We start from the raw sequence: 13,208 nt of genomic DNA, 5'->3' as shown, positions 1-13,208 counted from the left end.
TTTTGATAAAATATCTATGTAATTGTCATCCTGAGACGTCGTTTTACGTGGCCGTCTCCTCAATTCGCATTCTTTTGGAGGTTTCACAGCAGTAAACACATATTTTTGGGATCTTTTTATAATTTTGGGTATAACGGGTTACAAATTTTTTATAAACTTACTCTCTGCCGCTGGGCGATGCTTTCCTCGGCCCATTTCTTCTACAAATAATACTTAATTGTAACAAAATGTCAAGTTTTAACAAATATATATAGATTATATACTTACAATATAATTTTTAGCTAAAGAACGCCTATAATTAATATGTTTATTATTTAATTATATTTTTGTCACGACAACAAAATCACAATTTTGTTTCATTTTAACACAAAGATAACAGTGAAATGTAACAGAGTGTTTTAAAAGAGAATTATTGTAGGAATCGATTACAGGTTAAACCTATCGGAAGTTTATCGTACTAAAGATTGTTACCGTGATTCTTTCGGAACTATCTATTTGATTCTATTTTATTGTCAGTAACTGTATATAACACACACATTTACTGACATAGAATCTACATTTGTTAGAATAAAATATAATCAAATCTTTAGAAGTTCCACATGATAGGCGGGATAATTCAAAAACCAATTTTACATATATATTTGTGGCATTAAACTATAGTATTATATATCCAATATTATATGCTCAGTTAATTTTACTAAGATATCTTATATATTGTCTGATATATAATACCTATACGATATGATTCCGTAAGTTTGAAAATCTTATATTAGGTAGAGAACCAAAAAACAACTTGTACAGGGAGACAGTTTGACTTTGAAGTGACTTATCTCTTAAACTATTAAAACTTTTGACTTGGATCCAAAAGTGTGAAAATGTTATTTTATTAATTTTCATAAAATTGTAATTTTAACACTCGTTAAAAAAAATTAATACTTTTTATGTGCCCTATTGCCCTCTATTATGGTTTGCAAGAAGTTCAGGCGGTATATTTTGCAATATTTCCTGAAGTAGCCTTAGGCACATTTTTGCTAGTAACTTTGCGCACTTCGTTACCACATAGGCTCACAGGTGTTCAATGAGATTGAGGTCTGGACCCTGAGGAGGATGTGGCAGCACATTTTTCACGTTGTACGTCAACCATTCCTTAACCACTAAAGCAGAACGCTTCGGGTCGTTATCCTGAATAAAGCAATAGCCACCATATAAATTAGTTTAATTGCTGACGGAGCACAACTTATTTTTTAATATAGTAGTCCATTCTTTACATAATTACTTCGATGAAAACAAGGTTAGTGATTCCATTTGGTCCCACTGCACCCCTTTTGCTTCCATTGGACCACACACAACACAATGCAGCCTTTTCCATGCTGGCAGTCTTATTTAATTTTTTATCTTTTAGAGATTAGCCCTCCTTACGCCACACATATCGACGACCATTAGATTTAAATAGCTATTATAGCTACTCAAATATTTTTTTTAATTTTTTGCAATCCTTAACATCAAAGTTTATTTATTGCTAAAATATTTATAACAATACGAAAAATACATAACATTCTCATATTGTTATTCTTGCTAAAAAGCTGAAATTGTTTAAGAGAAAAGTCCCTTCAAAGTCAAACCATCTCTCTGTACTAGTTTATTTTTGTTCACTATATGTATATGGGAGATAGGATATTGAACAGATTATTAGCAGAAGAAGATTATTAAGGAGCCTCAGATACCATCACGAATATATAAATATAAGAGTAATGTCAACCGGATTTTTGAAAATCTTGTTATTTTTTATATGTGGTTGGAGAAAGTTTTAGACACAAAGGTAAATTTCTGGTTGCCGCTTCCACTATTTAAATCAATGTGACGCTTTATTTTTCTTTCGGATTCGCCGTGGGTCTTTTTCCAAGAACCCTTCTGACCTTTTCTTAAAGCTAAGACAGAGTTGTATGAAGTTGTTTAAAGTTTTGCATTTTGGTAATGGATTTACATTATACCATATTTATTCAGGTAATAGATTAACATAACACTGTGTTAACATTTAGGTTACATTATAATTATTAAGGCTTAATATTTATTTATTTATTTATTTAAACGCCAATCGGCAATATACATAGATATAATAAAGAATTAAAGTATTATACAAAAGTGGCTAGGGTATATTAGTGTAATATCTGGAAAATATTTAAAAAATTGTAATTTAATATGTAATTCAGACTTGATTTAGATGTAATTCAGACGAGCAGGTGTCTCTTGGTGTTTTCGGTAAAAGCAGCGTATTTTCCTCCATAGAAATCACTTTAACCTTGAAGTGAATTTACTAAATTAGCCAGTCTATTCTGAGGACCATGGATAACATAATTTTTCTTGGATTTCGATGTTTTTAGTAATCTATTTCGCCTCAGGGTAAGACCAGCAGGGGCGAGTTCAAAACTGTTTAGGATCTCATGAGCATCAGTGATGTTATTGACTACTTTGTAGAAAAAGCAGATGTCAGCGACCTGTTATTAATTTAAATATTAATATTATGCTATAGTATTATTATTGCTATAATTCGGCCGTCGGGACCATGAGATCACCTGATTTCATTTGCTTTTTCTTTTGCCTCGCGTCCGTTGAACCATTTTGGAAATCATCGGTCCAAAACCTATTTCCCTTTCGACTTGACCATTTGCTTGAGGAGAACTTGTGCTATTTAGATGACGAACATTTCTGTCTTCTAAAAAAATTTTAAACTTTTCAGACGTAAAACAACTTCCGCTATCAGACTTAATACATCTGGGATAACTGTATGCTCTAAAGTAGTCCTTTAGGGCATTAAAAACTTCCTTACAGCTAGTAGCCTCAGTAGGATATAATCTAACAAATTTGCTAAACGCATCAATTATAACTAAAATATGTCCTTTTGTTTTTGAAGTGTTATCTAAAAGTCCAAAATAGTCGATATGAATGATTTCAAACGGAGAATTTTCTTTTGGTATATTGTGTAAAACCCCTTCCTGACGTCATGAAGTCCAAGGGGCATTTCTCAGCCCAAACGGCATTCTCGAATACTCGTATTGCCCAAGAGAAGTGAATGTATGAGTTTTGCATGTATAGATGGAAAAATTATTTTTCAAATCTAGTTTACTGATTATTTTTTTCTTTCCTAATCTATTAGCAAGTTATCAATAAGAGGAAGCAGGTCTATCTTTTGCAGTATTTTTATTTAATGTTCTGTAATCAACACACATTTTAAGATCCCCATTCTTTTTACGTACCAGTACAATTGGAGACACAGATTCAGACTCACTTGTATTTAAGTATCCTTTTGCCTAGTATTCATCTAACAATTGCTGCAACTCTTCTTTTTCTGCATAAGATAATCTACGGGGAGCGCAATGAAAAAGTTTCGCATTTTCTAATGCAAACTTCATCTTACACTTAATTATGGGTCATTTGGTATACAGTTCAATTAATAAAATATATATTATATAATAATATTCAAATTAGGTGTCTCATCAGCATCACCTTTAATAACCATTAACCATCTAAGGATTTCATCTACGTCATTTCCATTCACATCTCTTTTATTAGTACGTTTATTATATTTTTGTTCTATTCTTTACATATATTTTCTCTTGAATCTTATTTTCTTCGCAACTACTCATTTCTGTTCTGTTCTCTGTGTTATAGCAGTGAACTTCCCTTTGTTGTTTTATTTCACGCAGTGTACGCCTTTTAAGTTCTACACGTCTAAAAGCTTGCAGAAATTCGGCTATACTATTGTAACACTGGATATAGGTATGCCTGAACACGTAACTGATCGTCAACGATGCCTTCGATGATGTGGTCGATAAGTTCAGCTTCTTCCATTTTCAATCCACTACTTAAAACTACTTTGTCGTTGTAATATTTTTAAAAATCTTCTCCAGCTTGTCACTTGCGAGCCAATTTTGTTTTGTTGCGGCGCGCGTCTGCATTTCACTTCGTTTATGAGCGAGTCGATACTTCCTACTAAAAATGTTCTTTTTGAATAAAGCCATGTTTGTGCTCCGCCTTTGATTCGGCTTTTCATTAACGAACGAATAGCAGTCTCCCTTAATTTGGATGCATTTCCAATGCCCTGAAGTTGTCGAACCCATAAATCGAGAATAGCGTTGACAGTTATTGCCACTACACTGCGCTTAGTTTCATAATTTTCACTTGTTGGTTTATTACAACGTTACTACACATAACGCTATTAACCGGTACATCGTGAAGCGTTACTTGTGACAATTTATTTCTCAGAAACTTCCACTGTTTAAATCAAAGTAACGCTTTATTATTCTTTCTTTGTCGAAGGTCTTTTTCCAAGAACTGTTGTGGCTTTTTCTTAAAGCTAAGACAGAGTTGTATAGAGTTTTACATTTTGGAGTTTTACATTTGTTGTTGGAAAAACACGCCGTCTCAGTTGTATTAAAATATCTCATATATTGGCCGATATATACGATATAAAGTCAACCGGAAGTTCGAAAATCTTTATATTAAGTATATGGAAATAAACCCATTTTTTGACCTACAAGCATGCTATTATCAGAAAAGGATTATTTTTAGGATTTCTGGTGAATTCAAGAGCCATTGTGTGGACGTTATGAAGTTCGGAACTTTGTTTTTACACCATTCTTGGTTCACTCGAGCTTTATGAGATGGTGCCGAGTCTTGTTGGAACGTTCATGGTCTGCGACTAAAATGTTTTTCTGCCGACGGCTTCAAAACAGCCTTCAGAATACTTTCCCGATAGTATTGCGCATTTACCTTGGCGCCAGGCTCTATGAAAACGATTGGATAGCGCCCATCTGCGGTTACAGCGGCCTAAACCATTACCTGTGGCGGCCCTGCCTCCTGGTGGCCAATCGATGACTCAAATTCTTGTTTGAATGGTCAATCAAGTAAATCCTATTGTTATGAGAGTTTACGAATTGCTCAACTGTAAAAAATTTTTCGTCAGAAAACACAATGTTCGGAAATTGACCACGTTCAGCTAAGCGAAGCAACTCCTATACTCTCTGAAGTCTGACTTATTGCTGCTTGGATGTGAGATCATGCGCCTTTTGGATTTTATTAGGCTTGACCTGAAAATAAGTTTTCAGTATGCGGTGGATGCTACGGTCAGATGTTTTCAGTTCTTTCGTCATTTGAATGGCACTTCGTCGGGGATTTCGCTAAAGTCGCTTTTTCACTTTTTTAATCATCTCTCGTGACGTTGCAGTCTTTTGATGACCACCACCATGGCGTTTTGCGATGCTAGAAGTATTATTATAACGAGTTATGGTTCGATAAACGAAAACTTTATTCACTTTTAGGGGTTTGAGCTCTCGAACAATTGCTGGTTGTGATTTTCCAGCTAAATATAATCCAATCACACTATTACGTTTGAAATTCATTACTGATTTCTTTGTTTTGCGTTCACTCTCGGCAAAATGCTTTCGTGTACTTGTCAACAATATTCTAAGCTGTCATTTAGCTAACCTACAAACAGCTGATGCCCTTGCGTCAGCTGCGCGAGCGGTCTGAAGTTGGTTACGCTTCGAGTGCCGGATACTGTAGAATAGCAGTCGCTTCCAAGCCACAATTCTTCCGCTCTTTGGCTCAATGGATTTTTTAAGATATTACGGTATGCATATTGACCATTGGTGGACTCTATACCTTCCATTCGACCCACTCCATTACTATCTATGCACCCCCATATCATTACTTCTTCACCACCGTGCTTCACAGAATTCATCAAGATTACCTAATAGAGTGCCTTGCTCGTTTTTCGCATCCTTTCGCCTTTGATTCCAAAGATCCAAAACTTGTTTTCATCCGACAAAATAACCTTCTGCCAAAACTCCCGGGGCTTGTTTATGTGCTCTTTCGCAAAAGCATTATGCACTTGCCTATTGACTAGCTATATGAATGACTTCCTGTGTACGACTTGACCATTAAACTTGCTTTTTTTATTTTGCGGATCGTGTACGAAAGATTTCTTAAAATTTTCGGGGGTTTTGCTTCATATTTTCTGTCGCATGGTTACGTGTTTCACGCTATGCAAGTATTTTTGGCCGCTCAGGACGGGACGAGATATAAAATAGCCGGTATGTTTGTAATTTCTTATTATTCTTTTTATGGAAGAATGTGTTCTTCCAACAATTCGACCGATTTCACCGTCTTCTGCCAAAAGTTTAATCATTATTTCCCTTTCAGGGGATCCCTTTGTTTTCTTTTAAGCGAGATTTGATGTTCTAAATTTATAAACAAACAAACTGAATAAAACAAAGATCATTTAAAATTGCTACTTTTCCGAAAACAAGTGAAACTATAACTTTCCGACACTTTTACTCTTGGTTTTTACGCGAAGAATTCCCATTTTACTACTTGTACGCAGACTTTTTCTGCGCTGCGAAATGACAAATTTGTATATACTATGGTATCAGATTTTCTCTGCTTTACATTCTATAAAACTATGGAACAGACTAGTTATGAAGCACTAAATGTGATTTTATTCTAAAATTTAGTATATACAAGTAGAATATATATTTTAATAAAATCAAATAAGTCATAGGCGTGTACGCAGACTTTTTCTGCCGAGTGTATGTATATCACAAATTGACGGCAGTGCCACGCCCACTGTTAATTTTTCACACCGGCTCCTACAAGGTGCGTTCAAAAGTAAACAGGACTTTTAAAAAAAAAAAGACAGAACAAATGGTTTTATCGGCAAAATAAATTAATTTTATTCAAAATAGTCTCCTTTTGCTTTAATACAGGTTTTTGCACGGTCCAAAAGCATGTCGAGCGAGTGTTTTAGCTCGTTGCCCGGTGCAAGCCTTTTGAATGGCCTCCACGTCTGCATAACGCTTTCCTTTCATCGGCAAATGCATTTTTCCGAAAAGGTAGAAGTCGCACGGTGCCATATCAGGTGAATACAGGGAGTGGTTGATTGTTAAAATGTGATTTCTGGTCAAATAATCGGCCACAAGCGTCAATCGATGAGACGGCGCATTATCGTGCAACAAACGCCAACTTCCATCTTCGCGATATTCGAGCCGAATACGGCACACCAAACTCTTCAAAACTCCAAGGTAGAATACCGCGTAAACGTTTTGGCTGGGTGGAACAAATTCTTTGTGGACAATACCCTTCGAATCATAAAAACAAATCAGCATTGTCTTCACTTTTGATTTCTCTAGGCGCGATGTTTTGAGTTCATGTTCATCGTCATTTATATCCTTACGACCACTTTGAAAACGTTGAAACCACTCGTGCACTCTGCTACGGGATAGGCAATCGTCGCCATAAACTTGTTTCATCAATTAAAACGTTTCGGTAAAAGTTTTACCAATTTTAAAACAAAATTTAATGTTGGCTCTTTGTTCGAAGCTCATCTTCGCACTGATGACAAAAACATACTGACACTTAAAACGCGATAGTCGATAAAGGATAGCAGATTCTAACGCACTAGTCGACATGTAGATGGCGCCACTAGAGTTTACTTTGTTACTTGTGTCCTGTTTACTTTGGAACGCACCTTGTATAATAGGGAATAATAAAAATATCAGTTCAGAGCATATTCGGTTGGGTTGGCTTTAATGATTTGAGAGATATATAAACTAAATCTAGTAGGGGCGTGGCCACGGCATTTTTTCAAAAAATGTTGAACCGCAGGTGCCTCTCCCTAATGTATTGTATTTCGATGTACCAAGTAACAGTCTTGTATCTTATGGTGCAGCTTTGTTATGATACTTTATATTGGGTCGTTCACTACCCAACTCCCCTGAGTCTTAGAGCACACCTCGAAGCAATACCCCACCCGGCAATGTCTACGGGTGCTATGTTTAAAATGGTATTAGGTGCTATTGTTGGTATAGTTCGTACTGCAGTGTAGCTGGAGATGCCAAAGTGAGCTGCTTTTTGGACACGTCCAAGCTTCTTTGCAAGTGTAGCCTCTTCGAGCGTTCTCCACGAGACGAACAATATACCATAAAACATCATTGGCTTGAGTACGGTTTCGTAGAACCAAAACACCGCCTTTGGTAAAAATCCCCACCTTTTCCCTATAGCTCTTATACAGCAATATAAGGCAACCGATGCCTTGTTTACTCTATCCTCCATATTTAGCCTTCATGAAAGCTTTCTTTAGGATAAGCCCTAGGTATTTCACCTTATCAACAATGAAGACGTAAACCTCCAAATAGTTGGGGTTAAGAAAAAAAACACTGAAAACAAAAGTTTCAATTATGTCTTAAGTTTACATTTTCATCTCTTATCGTTATTGGCAACGACTTTTTTTGCAAAAATATTGTGACAAACACGGATGAGCATTTGAAGCAAAGGTTTTATTGGACTGGTTGTCAATCAGCTATAGAAAGGATTACGAAATATGCTGAGAACATTGTAGCTAAAGGATCAAGGTCCAGGAGTGATGGGCAGATGAAACAGCACAATTCGCGTGCGCCAGTTGAGAAAATAGGCTTGTATGAAGATGGTCCATTCCCCACCAATAAATTAGGAAATAGTCATGTTTTGGTAGTCAAGGACCATTTCAATGAATGGCCACAAGTATACACAATTCCTAACCAAGAGACTGAACCAGTGACGGAGGCATTCATCAACAAGTGGGTAACGAGATTCGGTGTTCCAATGGAGTTACGTTCTGATCAAGAATGGAATCTCGAGTCAGCTTTAAGTCAAGGGATGTACCAGAAACTGAGTATCCGGAAAACGGATGGAATTAATTCCAAGAAGAGAAGGACGGCTAACGATGAAGACGAGATGGGGGACATAAAAGCTTTGTGTTTGGTATCGCAAATATGTCTAATCGGGACGATCAGACTTAGGTGGAGGGCAGTGTGACAAACACGGATGATAGAACAAAATCGAATCAACAATAAACTGCCAGAAGCAACTAGTTAGCGAATTCGTAGTTGCCAGAATGTTCTAGAAGCAATGTTTTGTTACAGATTTACTATATAAGGGCTGCCGGATTGTGCAGCAAACACAGTTCTAGTTAGAGTGTTGTCGTGATAAGAGCAATTAAGCTATAAGCAAGAAGTTGTAAGCTCGAATAACGAGCAATAAGTGTTAAGTTGTTGGAATTAGAAATAAAGATAAGTGTGTAGCCATTAAATTGGGACTTTTATTTAACAATCCAGTGATCGAACTCAAGAGTGAGTTACAGGTAGACGATTTATCGAGAAATCCGTTACAATATTTTTTTCTAAATTTATGTATATTTCCCACCTTTCACTTATATTTTTAAACTTGCCGGTTGATATGCATTAATATTTTTGTTTTTAAGTATTTTTAGGCTTTTATTAAACCAATTATTTGAGTTACCATACATGTTTATTCTATAACTTGTATGACTTGTTATTATTCCCTTTAAAATCGTTTATATTTTTTCTCATTATATTGAATGGATCGTTCTTTTTTATAGTCAATATAGTCAATAGTCATCATAATGGAACGAATATACATTTTTGCTTATTAGGGACCTACTTTACGGAATTCTAACTGGTAATTCTATTTTAATTGTCTCACGGTCTGATATTTAAAAATTTTCATCAACCTGACTTGTGGTATTATACATATTTGAGATCACATAATCAATAGTTGTTCTTGAATTATTTGTTGTAATTGGATCCAAAAAGCACTTCCTCCAAATAATATTTTGCTTTACGCCTTCATCATTGGAAAGGAGAGGGAGTTTTCTTTTTCAAATATGGCTCCCCAAACTATACAGAGATTGTGATTAAGGTGGAATTTCAGACTGGTTGCATAAACGCGATAATTTTGTGAGTTGTGCTGGCCTGTAAAACAAAAAATTTTTGAAGTTACAACTTTTTCTGATATTTTATTTGTACTTTCCCCTTTTTTTGTGTATATTGAGTTGTCCGGTATATACTTCTGTTTTTTTTTTTAATTTCTCGATTGTGAGGCTATCTTCATATTTAAATTTAATATTGTACAAACGGAATTTTGACTTCATAACTTTAGTACATGTTCTGTTCAATCGCCTTTTTCAATTAATTTTTTTATTATAATTTTCACTTTCAATAATTATTTCATCGTTTCTACTTTTTTCTATGTTCGCGATACGTAACCGATTTGGATCGTGATTAAATTACATATATAAGATTGGATTACTTCGGAGCGTGCTTTCTCTTACAAAAAAAATTTTTAATACATGTCAAAAAAAACCTTTTTCTGTTTATCTCATGAATTTTCTGTTTATATTTTGATGATTTTGTACGATTCAGTTATCACTCAATAAACACATTTTCAGTGGTTAAAATCCTTGAAAATTTTGTTTTGGAATCATAAAAAAAAACATTATGAATTAAAATCGCATTTATTAATGCCTTAATTAACTTCGAAATTTTAACTCCCTAGTTTTATCCGGTCACGAGATATAGAAAGTTGCTTGTAAGCGATATTGGGCGTTAAGGGCAGTATTTGTATATACAAGAAGTTTCTCTTTATTTATCACAAATATTTTTGTTTTAAAAGTTTTGTATTTTCGTTGTGATAACTAGTTTTTATGCGTATTTCAGCAATGATGCACACAACATTTTACGCATTTTTAAGGGAGGTGTTCCGGTTTTCAAAGACGGAATCGTTCTTTTTCTCCCCAAACTATCTAATGGCTATTTTCATTATATCGCTTGGAGTTGGGGGGACTTTTAACAGCGTGACGGTGTTTCAAACTAGACGGAGTTAGGTCGGTTTCTACATTTTTCATAGCACATAGCGTCCCCTCTTCTTTAGAGTAGAACTAAAAAAAAAACATCGGCGTAGCGCTTAAGAGCTCAATTGCGAAATCCATCTGAAATTTTATAAGTGCTTGGCGTATAGATTATCGAGTTTGAGATGTCTCCGATAGCCAGGAGTGGGTAACTACTGTGCCTAAGCTCCAGTGAAATATTTTCATGTACCACTTATTGGTGCGATGTTTCACTTCATACAGCTCCATAAGGAAGTCGGCAAGTGCAACCCCTCTCATGTGTTAATTATATAATATTTGGAAACAGTAATCGGCCTCGGAACTTTAACAATTTTTTTCTTTCCCATTCGAACGTTTACATGTCTTAATTGGTTTATCTTCCACAAAGGTGAACTGCCTTATTATCCAGTCAGCGCACTGCGGCAATGCTAATATTATCTTCTCATATGATCTCCTGTTCAAGTCTGGCTCAGACTTTAGTTCACACTGTCCCATTCGATTTTTTTCGACCATGCCGATGCAAAATATTGCCATTTCTTTTAGAGCCACAAGAAGGCTTACAGATGTGAACCAATTAGCAAAATGCAGTTTGTGATTTTGAAATTTTTGTACTGCGGATACTATTTATAATACAAGGTCCGATGATATGCTGGGTCCATATGAAGGGCAAGTTCCATCACCAAAGTAGAGCGCAAAGTCATAAATTATTCCCGACGTCCCGCGTGAACATTTTCAGTCCCCATTTGTGCGGCTTAGCAGGGTTGTACTGTTTGAAGGATGATCTTCAAGAAATATGCAATTAACCTGATAACCGAAAGCTTTTCTTTGGTGTCTTTGCACACCTTTGAACTTACCTTTACTGCTTTGGTGTTTCTCTTGAGATAGATTGTTAAATTCTTCTTTAATCAACGATAATAGTGGACGAATTTTGAATAATTTGTCATAATTAGTATCACTTTTAGATGGTTGCTTCTATTTATCAGAAAAATGGATAAATTTCTTTATTTTCTCCAATATATTTCGAATCTATTGCGGTTAATTTGAAGTCATGACTTTCAAGTCTTCAGACTTTGCCATTCAAAAACTCTGTATTTTTTCTTTCACTATTTGTCCATAAAACTGTGTAAATTTTTTCTTGATATTTATTTTGGGTCGGCTTTAGAATACCGTCCCAGGATTTCGGGGTTGAAATGGATATGGGAGGATAGAGGCGGATATATAGATATAACCGGTTAAACTTATAGTTTTCGACTATATAAAGTTCGTGCTGTCTGTTCGCGTCATCAGTTCGTTTGTACACACTTATTGCAAAAATAACTTTAATTCAATATTTAACTTATGCTTCAATTCCATTTATTCACATAACAACAAAACGGTTGCATACTGAGTTAACCAGTGTTACCATACTGATGTATTTTGCAAACGAACAAATATAAAACAAAAGGATTATACCCCAAATAAAAAAAAAACCAAACCGAAAAAAATTACTACACCCCGGTGTTGGACCGACCTGGGTTATTTTTTTTTTAGCGCGGCCAAAGGCTGCCAACGCAGAAAAAAATTCTACGCATAAAACTAATAATGTCTTATTTATTTCCTACCATTGGAATATAATCTGTTTTCTTTAGTTCTTTCAGTTCATTCACAAAATATGTCGATAATGAAACACTACAACCGTTTTGTTATTGTGCGTATAAATGGTATTGAACAAAAAGTTAAATATTAAATAAAATCTATTTTTGGACTATATAATGTGAAAAATATGCGAATTAGTGAAGTGTTAGTAGATACAAAAGTATATAATATAAGTGTAAAATCTATTTTCTATCTCTTTTATCGCACAATCCACGTTATGTATGTATGTATTATATATAAGTGAAACAGTCATCACAAACAAGTCTTATCATATTTGTTTTACTCCGTATTTTTAGGCTGTATTGCTCTACTCCACTGCACTTCACTCCTTGGTGGAATACTTTTTTACATACACCCTAACATCTTAATCCAGTTCGCGTATAGTGCACTTTGCACTTTACACACTTTCTATGACGAAAGTGAAATTCGCAACAACTACAATAATAAAGACGAAAACTGTATTTCTTCTTATGTATTTGAATTTTATAACTTTAATCTCGAGCAATTTATTACAAATGTTTACTTAAATGCAATTCTGTGAAGACTATCCCTAGTTTATTGAGCACTGTTAAATAGTTTTTCAGTACTTTTTCGCCATAATTTATTGTGTTTTCTTAATAAATTTCACGAGCCAGAAAAAATACGTGCATTGAATTTGCCGTTCTCCGAATCTTACAAAATAAACTAATAGCTTATAGCCTTTTCCCACAGGAGTTAATTGAATTAACTGGCCTTTGCTCGATTATAGCATACATTAGTTCTTAATCGAATTGTTGCTCAGGCTGTAAATTTAATTGTGTGCATTGATAAAAAAGCAATCAGCTGATGAATTTTAATCATTAAAAGAACCCAA

General features: G+C 34.9%; 1 protein-coding gene and 1 long non-coding RNA gene across 2 annotated transcripts in view; both read right to left on the bottom strand.

Moving 5' to 3' along the window:
- The window catches only part of LOC106621525 (xaa-Pro aminopeptidase ApepP), a 92,432-nt gene that overhangs the window by 69,017 nt on the left and 10,207 nt on the right, over window positions 1-13,208 (bottom strand).
- Window positions 6,475-12,523, bottom strand: LOC118679960 (uncharacterized). The gene is made up of 2 exons (XR_004975496.2): window positions 11,575-12,523; window positions 6,475-11,502 (listed from the first exon to the last, which is right to left on the bottom strand). It is a non-coding gene; the product is annotated as an uncharacterized lncRNA (long non-coding RNA).

This window comes from Bactrocera oleae, chromosome 2 (genome assembly GCF_042242935.1).
Source record: "Bactrocera oleae isolate idBacOlea1 chromosome 2, idBacOlea1, whole genome shotgun sequence".
Taxonomy (NCBI): domain Eukaryota; kingdom Metazoa; phylum Arthropoda; class Insecta; order Diptera; family Tephritidae; genus Bactrocera; species Bactrocera oleae.
Note: the sequence above shows the minus strand (reverse complement) of the source record. Positions and strands in the feature narration are given on the sequence as shown.